Source organism: Pteropus medius, unplaced genomic scaffold (genome assembly GCF_902729225.1).
Source record: "Pteropus medius unplaced genomic scaffold, Ma_sr-lr_union100, whole genome shotgun sequence".
NCBI classification, from domain to species: Eukaryota; Metazoa; Chordata; class Mammalia; order Chiroptera; family Pteropodidae; genus Pteropus; species Pteropus medius.
In genome coordinates this window covers 10,429,754-10,438,192 of record NW_024354500.1, presented here as the reverse complement: position 1 = coordinate 10,438,192, position 8,439 = coordinate 10,429,754, and positions in this window count along the sequence as shown.

Here is an 8,439-nt window from a genome sequence, read left to right as displayed (position 1 = left end):
CAAGGATATATGGAGTAGGTATTGTGAATTCAGTGCGGTTCTTTGGGACTATGCTTAGGGGACTCTGCCTTGCTATAAGAATCACACAATCAGTGAGAAAAAAAAAATTAGAAGAGTTTTGTTTTATTTTTTCATTTAGTTTATTCTTTAAAAGACCAAAAAACAGTGGTTCCTACAACATTTTGATGACATTTCTTTTATCTTCTTCCACACATACTCCTGAGGAGAACCCTCTCAGATACTCAGAGTGTTCATCCATTTCAGCCAAATCTCAACTGCCTAAAAATACAGAGCAGAAGGACAGAGCTCTGTTTGATTAATCCTGAGTCCCACATTGCTGAGACAACCCTAAAAATAATACTGTATTTACATATATTCTGGCTGGTCACTTAGGAGCCATTTAGTCATGTTAACTGCATTTTTTTTTTCAACTATGTCTTGATTAGAAAAGAAGAAATTCCATTTATGGTCAATTTCTTAATGATTCTTATAAAGACTGCTTATCGTTCATTTCTTAACAAGTCTCCCATGTCAAAATAAGACTATTCCCAAATTAGCAGCCTGTCAATGTTAAGTGAAAGCTAGGAATAGAAAGCTGAAAGAATATTGCCCTGAATGCCAGTGTTTTTTTCTGAGAACTCAAAGACTTTAAACCATTATCACTTCTAAGGCTCAAGCAAATAAAAACTCTTTAGCATACAGGTGCAGTGTTCTAAAACACAAAACACTCATATTAATATATAACCTTTACTTTTCTTGGTCTGTTTAAGGGTTTGAAGTTTGGAAATTTTCTTCTGGATGAACACAACAATATCAAAATTGTTAATAAGTATAACATCTATGTCTATTTTGTTAATTCAGCAGACTGCGATTTTAGTTCTTTGAAATACAGACCTAAAGGCTCTCAGGAGGCAATGCTAAGAGCTATGGCATTTTCTCCAGGTAGAGCGATAATTATTTCGAAATGCAATGAAAACTTAATGTTGAAGCTTAGATAAAAATGTATGATATATACACAGAATCTCTTATCATATTAAGCTATCATGTGGTACATTAATTTAAACAATGTCTCATTTAAAATGTCATATAAGAGCAAGTAAAAATCTAAATTCAGCATTTTATAAATGCAGTTACATGAGACATAAATACACACTCTGTTGTCCATGAAACTATTTCGTGATTTCTCTCAAAATGTTACCTTATTCCAAATAAGCTTGACAAAAGAATCTTGAGAAGAAAAATTCCTTTAGCTTAAAAAAAATTTTTTTTTTTTTGCTTTTCGAAGATCGCTAACTAAATCAGGGTGACTCTCACTGAAGTAATAAAACCCTGAAAATAACCTGCATTGTTGCAGCCTGAAGATCTCCAGTGTAGGTCTCAGAGGCGCCTCGAGACTGGCCGTCAATCTTGCTGTATCATTCGCTGATGGTTTACAGCTTTCACATGAATCTCATTTCTGAGTCCTTCCAGTCCAGTGATGCTCTTGGGGGTGATTTTTACACAGACCAAGATCCAAGATAGGAAAGCTGTTTCTTCCTAAGCTGCCCTTGTCTTTATGGGAAAGTTTGTGGGCCCTGAATTGGGGAATACTGGGACTCTCTGTCCATCTGCCCTGTCTGGAGTCCTGGCTGTCTAGATGGAGCCCGCAGACAGCTTTTTCCTGCTGAACCCTAATTGCCACAAAACAGGCAGTGTCCTCCCCGCTTACATGTAATGATTGGCAAAAGCTGTTCTGCTTCCTTCCTTTGTAGAAACAGACAAATTGTGTAAGAAAAAATAACACTAACGATAATAACAATAACTGATAACAATGGAGCTCTTAAAATGTGTCCTAAGCCCTTAATCCATGTTAACATTTTAAATCCATATAAAACCCTATGAGGTAGATATGAATATCCCATTTTATAAATGAGGAAATTGAAGTATAGAGACGTGGAACTGGGGTTCCAACTCTAAAAGACTTAGGCAGAAAACAAAAATGAGTGAAGCAGCCAAGTACCCAAGGCAATAGGGAATGGTGAGTAGTTGACTGGAGGGTAATGTTTGGATTAAAAGGCCAGATATTATTTGATCTCCTTATGGTCTGCTGTCAAAAAAGAAACTTTACAATGCTATAGTGGAATATGAATGACAAGTTATAAAATGCCAGGCATAAGCTAAAAGAAAGAAAGAAAGAGAAAGGAGAGAGAGAGAGAGAGAAGGAAAAGAAAAGAAAAACAAATTCCTAGAGAGTTGGCTAAAAGAAAAACCAAGAACTTAAAGCAAAAAATAGAAAACCGAGTGATTTTACGTAACGATGCCTCACCCTGTTTTTCTAAGACATCTTTATCCCCGTGAGGATTGCTGCTATAAAATATGTTTTTACTGAATATTTTATCAAGTTATTCATAGACCCTCTTTATTCAACTACTGCTAAGAAAAATTGAAATGTTCTCAGTTAGAGGTGAACTTTTGGGCCTGCCTCTTTGTAAATCTTTCAGATTTCGAATTGAGTAATACTGCGAAGTTGGAGGGGCTTTCTCAGGAGCAGTTAAGCACTCAGTGTGGAGGCCCTGCCTACGCGGCCCCTGAACTGCTTGCTCATCAGAAATGCCGCCCAAAAGTGGACGTCTGGTCCATGTCAGTAAATCACTAAACTCCTGTGTCAGGTTAGGAACCCTGAGTGATAATCCCTGCGGATTTAGAGCTATGTGAAATCTGGCCAGTTAGGAGGGCAGGGTGTCACAGAAAGCATATTTCCCACCTTAAGTTTAAGAAATCGTGTAAATACATCATCTACCTCTTAGCAAGGCTGCTGCGCAGTTGTAATGTGAAGATGTGGGGAATTTGTGAAGATATAAGGACTTTGTGTTCTCGTGGCCAACTTTTCACTTCACTCTCAAATCCAAAGCAGCATAAACATTTGAAAGGAACACATGTTAGAGTCCTCCTGACCAGTTCTTCAAGACCCAGTCCAGAGTCACGTCCTCCACGAAGCCATCTCAGACACTTCCGATCCTCACATCAGGCTGGAGGGGTGCCTTGCTCACACGCTCCAATCTGTTTTGTTTTCCCCGCAATAGGAGCACTAAAACAGTGGTCATTATGCTTTGGCCGTGGGTCTCCCACATTAGACACTGTCCTGTCATTATCAATGCAGAGCCAGCATCTACACACTGTGGGGGGCTTAACAAGGACTTCATTAATTGGTTTTTGGATGGACTTTTGAATTATCTAGGAATGTTAGCAAGCCATTCGTCTTCCATCGGTCATTAAAAGTTTAAGCAGAACATTGCAATCACAGAGCTCAAGTTTAAAACGTGTGAAATGTGTACTAACATACTATATCAATGATAATAAATGGTATCCAAGAAGTCAAGAGAAATTGCATTAAGGAAGAAAACACATGATTAATTAATGTGCCAAAGCTCTGCAAGCAGTTCATCATTTCATTGCTAGGTACAGAATAAGATTCAATTGTCCATAGTAGTATACAGTTAACATAGAACATCTGCAAAGGATTGTATCTTAATTAATTTTAAAACTCCCCTTGGGAATCACATTTGCACTCTTTATTCTTTTAACAAGTCTTTTTCTTCATAAATACTGAAAAGAGGGTGTCAGAATCACTGTATCCAGAATGCCGCAATGTCTAATCCAGAAAAGTTTAGATTAATAACATTGTATTATATGAAGAAAGTGGACTGAAATATAGTTTTAATGGATAAAAAATAAATAAGAAAAGATAAATAAATAAGTAACAGATGTGGCCCCAAAACTTTTCCTCCCATACCTTTTTTAGCCACTTTTGGATTCTGCTAAATTTTAGCCTAGGCTTAAAGAGTTTGAAGGACAAATTTTTACCTTTAAATTTCTAATTAAAAATAAACTCACTAAATTAACAGTCCTCCTCATTATATTGGTCTTTGATTAAGTACTTTTTATGCCTTACTTCTGGGAGTGAACATAATCAGAATATAGTGAGGTTTTGGTTTTTTGTTCTGTTCTGTTTTGTTTTGTTTGAAAACGAAAGTGTTCACTAGTTCCGACTTTCATTTAACATATTTAACACACAAATCCACTAAGGCAACACCGACAGTCTCTGTGCTTGTTCATTATTTTTGTGTATCTAATATTAAGGTCCTTCGAAGGGCTGAGGCATGATTAAACTCCACGTAAGCTGGCTAAATTAATAAACCAGCTGTTGTCTTTAAAGCATGTCAGAGATTTCAGTGGAATGGAAGAGTTGCTTTCTGTTACAGCTAATAAATTTTCAAGTTAACGTATCATCGGGTTTCAGTTAAAATTAAATCTCAAATTCACAATTGTCAGACCAAACACACTGTGTGTATCACCTTTTGAACCATCGCCTATGTAAGTCTAACCCAGCTGCTTCTTTATTTCTAGTTCTTCTTTGCAGCATTAACATTCCAGTAGGTGTGTGGGAAGAGTAAGAGACCTATGGTCCACTCACCTCAACAAAATTTGTACGTTCAGCAGATAATGCCAATGGTCAAGACAACACCAAGACCACTGAAATGAACACTTTGTTTTCAGAGCAAAAGTTTCCCAGGCATTCACCAGCATGTGGGAGGATCTCCCTGCCTGACTGCTTAAACCCAAGCCCCAGCCTAAAAACATGACTTCAGGTTTATGCAGGCAATCTGCTTAGAAGTGCAGCTTCACTCAAATATTAACACCCACTACCTCCATCTCAAAACCGCTTTTGGCACAACCTGGCTGGAAAATACCTGAAAAATATTTAAATCTAGTGCTTAAGTGGCTTAGAGGATTACTAGCAGGATAAAGAGTTTTTTCAGCTCTAGGTGCCTGATTCAGTGACAACTTGGTTGATAGCGAATGGAAATCCTGGTTGATGGTGAGTGTGAAAGTCATTATTACTTTCTTACACGTCCTCTCTGGCCTGATCATTCCCTGGCTCCCTCCCTAGGTCCCTTTACAAGAAGTCTCACAACTATAAGATGATAAAAATGTCACTGAGGAACTTTTAAACGTTGGTCACAAATTCCAAATGGATTTTGTTCCGTTTTCTTGTAAGTCTCTGAAGTTTTCATACGTTTCTAAACTCTCTGGCCCAGCCAGGTTGGAATGCCTGAAACCCCAAGATTCCTACCAAAAGAACGGTTTCTCCATTTATTTTGTGGCCTGGACACATAAAGGGCACGAAAGGCAAGTCATTGTTAAAGACTTACATTCGGTGGTTAAGAGCCTGGACTCTGAAGTCAGACTCCATGGGATGAAATCCCAACTTAGCTACTTCCTAACTGTGTGCACTTGGATGAGCTTCTTAATCTATTTGCTGAAGGAGTATGGCACACACACTTCTGACAAGATATGTCCAGGAGACAGCAATGTTTATTGAGAAAAGCTTTTATGTAGAAAAACAACAGCCACTCTCAACTCTCTTCATTATGTCATAGATTATGGTCCGGGATGAGCGGGTGTAAAGTTTGTAGTTCACGCTTTGCTTTTCTGCCTTCCCACCTCCCCTATTCCCCCATGCTTCAAAAAATCTTCTCTTCCTTTTTCTCCCTTCAAATCTCTAAGTTAAAAGTCCCAAATTCCTTAAAACCTGATTTGCTATTTTTAATCTAGTATGAATACAGATAGGCTTAATCTTACCAGGATATACTGTATTCGTTTTGCAAATGAAGAGCTTATTAAACAAATAAGTCAATTAACTGGTAAATTCAAAGAGGGGTTATATTAACCAGGATCCTAATAGACCAGATAATGTATTCAAATTAAGAGAATTCAAGGATAGACCATTTACAAACACTGATCATAAAGTCCTAATTGGATGAGTGGGAAACACAAGCAATAATGCAGAAACTTGGGGCTACAAGCAGCAGAGCTTCCACCACCCCTAGACCCATATGAACAAAGAGAGAAAGAGGGTCCAGAACCTAGAAGTAGAGTCACGGAGCATCAGCTTGCTTGAGAGGAGAGATTACCCAATGTCAAAGGAAAGGCCAGTCCAAAACAACCTAAGACAGGGCCAGGACCTCAGTTCCTCCCTTCCTTCCAATCTCCTGCTGGGGCGCCTCACTGGCTGAGCCCAAAGGAAGCCAGAAGTTTCCAGAGTCTATCAGTGCAGTCTATGCAGGTGGCCCCGGGGCAGAAAGCAGGCTGGAGAAGAGCAGAGAGAAGCAAAAGAGCAAAGGGAATACATCCAGCTGAGGGGCTGTGAGACATCTGGGGGCAGTACAGTTCATTTCATCCCCTCCCATTCCTCTCATCTCTGTTCTTCTCATCTTTCCTAATAGGTTCAGGACTCAGCCACTTGGCACAGAGTCTCTGAAGTTTTTTTGTGTTCGCAAAAGAGTAAAACTCTACATATCCTCTTCCCACTACTATAGACTTTCCTAAAAGTTTTAAAAAGAATCTGATTTTGACCATCAGGCAGGCAAAGTAACTGGGAAAGGCAATACCCCTTTGGCACACACACATAGCTGAAAGCCGGCATCTCTCCTGGAAAGGCATTTCTTGAACAGTCATATATCTCCAGGCTTTGGGTAGAAGCAAGGAAACAAGCAGAACATAAATTTAACAGAGAAAATGAACCCGAGAGTCCGATTCAAATCTCAGGAAAAGGGTGCTTTGTATGGAATCGGAGACCATGACTCACACATAAGGCAGGATATGGAAGTGAAGAAAGAGACCCAACTTGAACACACACACCATGTAAATCCTCCTTTACTGTCAGCTCACATGGGAAGGTCAATTCCAAATGCATTTTGCAAACAGCACAATGCAAAGGAATTGCACGGACAGCAGAAAAAGACTTGGCAGTGTGCTTCTGGCAATGGTCAACGCTATCTATGCAGAGATGGGTCGGCAGAACCACAAATGCACTAAGGCAGATGGAAACAGCCTACCTGTGCACCAGGTGAGGGAAATCTTCTGAGATATAGTTAATATGCATGGCCCTTAACTGAACATCGAGAGAGGTAAGTCTGGGACCTGGGAAAATGTTCTAAATTTGTTTTTCTGTGGCTTCAAGACTGGCTGTCTATAAGACACAATGAAAAGTCATTTGCAACCCTGGAGAACCGATCTTTTAGGATAGATTTTTGGATTTCAACTTGTCTAGTCCTGGGTGGAAAATACGAAATTACATTAATATGATATAAATTTACAAGACATTGAACAAGACCCATTAGGAATTTGTGACCAACATTCAGATTCTCCTGAGACATTTTTAACATCTTTTGTTGCAGACATAAGGCTTCAAAGGACACGCATAAAGAGCCAGAGATACAAGTCCCAGAGAGTCTTTCATAGGGCTGGGGAGACAAACTCCATGGCTCTTTTCAAGAAATATGATCTTGCTTTAACTATTCTTTTCTCTATGAGATAGAGCAGGGCACTAACTAGGAAAGAATCATGCAACTTATGCTATTGTTGAGAAATTATAGCATCCTTCAGGTCCTAAAGCAGAGTTTCTTTTCAATTGGTCCCTTTCTTTTTCCTTGACAGAGGGGTGAGCATGTTTGTGATGCTGACTGGTACTTACCAGTCACAATGGAGGCATTCACAGTAAAGAAGCAACTTCAGAAGATGGTGATGGTGAAATCTGCAGTGTCCCACTTGGGATCTCTTCTGGTAACTTACTATTGGTCTTCAATTTTGGTAGCAATCCTTAGGAAAGAAAAATGGCCAGATTCCAAGGACACGGAGTATCTTAGGTTAATTTGGGGGATTCTTTGTTTCCTTTTTTAAGGGTTCAATATGAGTGTTTTCTGTATCCCAATATGATGATAGCAACCCAGAATGTTCATTTTAGCTCTTTTGAGATGACAGCACCAAGAGTTTTAAAAGAGCACACAGCCTTGAGTCAACTGGTGGCTTCTACCACCAGTCTTATTGGTATACAGGCTGAAGGTGATTAAGTTATATTCATAAAGGCATCGTTGATGTTGATAGTTTGTTAGAGTTTAGACTTTGCAAACTGAGAATAAACCAACTGCAATTAAAAGCGTACCTCATCTTATTGTGGTTCACTTTATTACACTTCACAGGTGTTACGGTTTTTTATAAATGGAAGGCAAGACCCTTCACCAGCAGAAAGATTACGACTCACTTTATTGCAGTGATCTGGAACAGAACCCACAATACCTCCAAGGGGCTTGTACTACCATCCACACGATCTCTGAAAGGCCGCCATCCTTATTTAAAGGACTGCATGTTCAATCTTCTGGCCAAAAAAGGAAGTGCAAAACAAGATGGCAAAAAATACCTGGAGAACTAGCCTAAGTTCCCTCTTGAAGAACACATGAGAAAATGAAATTTGGAAAATTAAGAGGCATATTAACAGTGGAGCAAATAGTCTTTTGAGCTCTATTATGATTGTTCTTGTGCAAGAGCTTTATAATACATCAATCAAAACTATTCTCTTTCTCTCTCTTTACTTTCCTTCCTCTCCCCACTCATTTATAT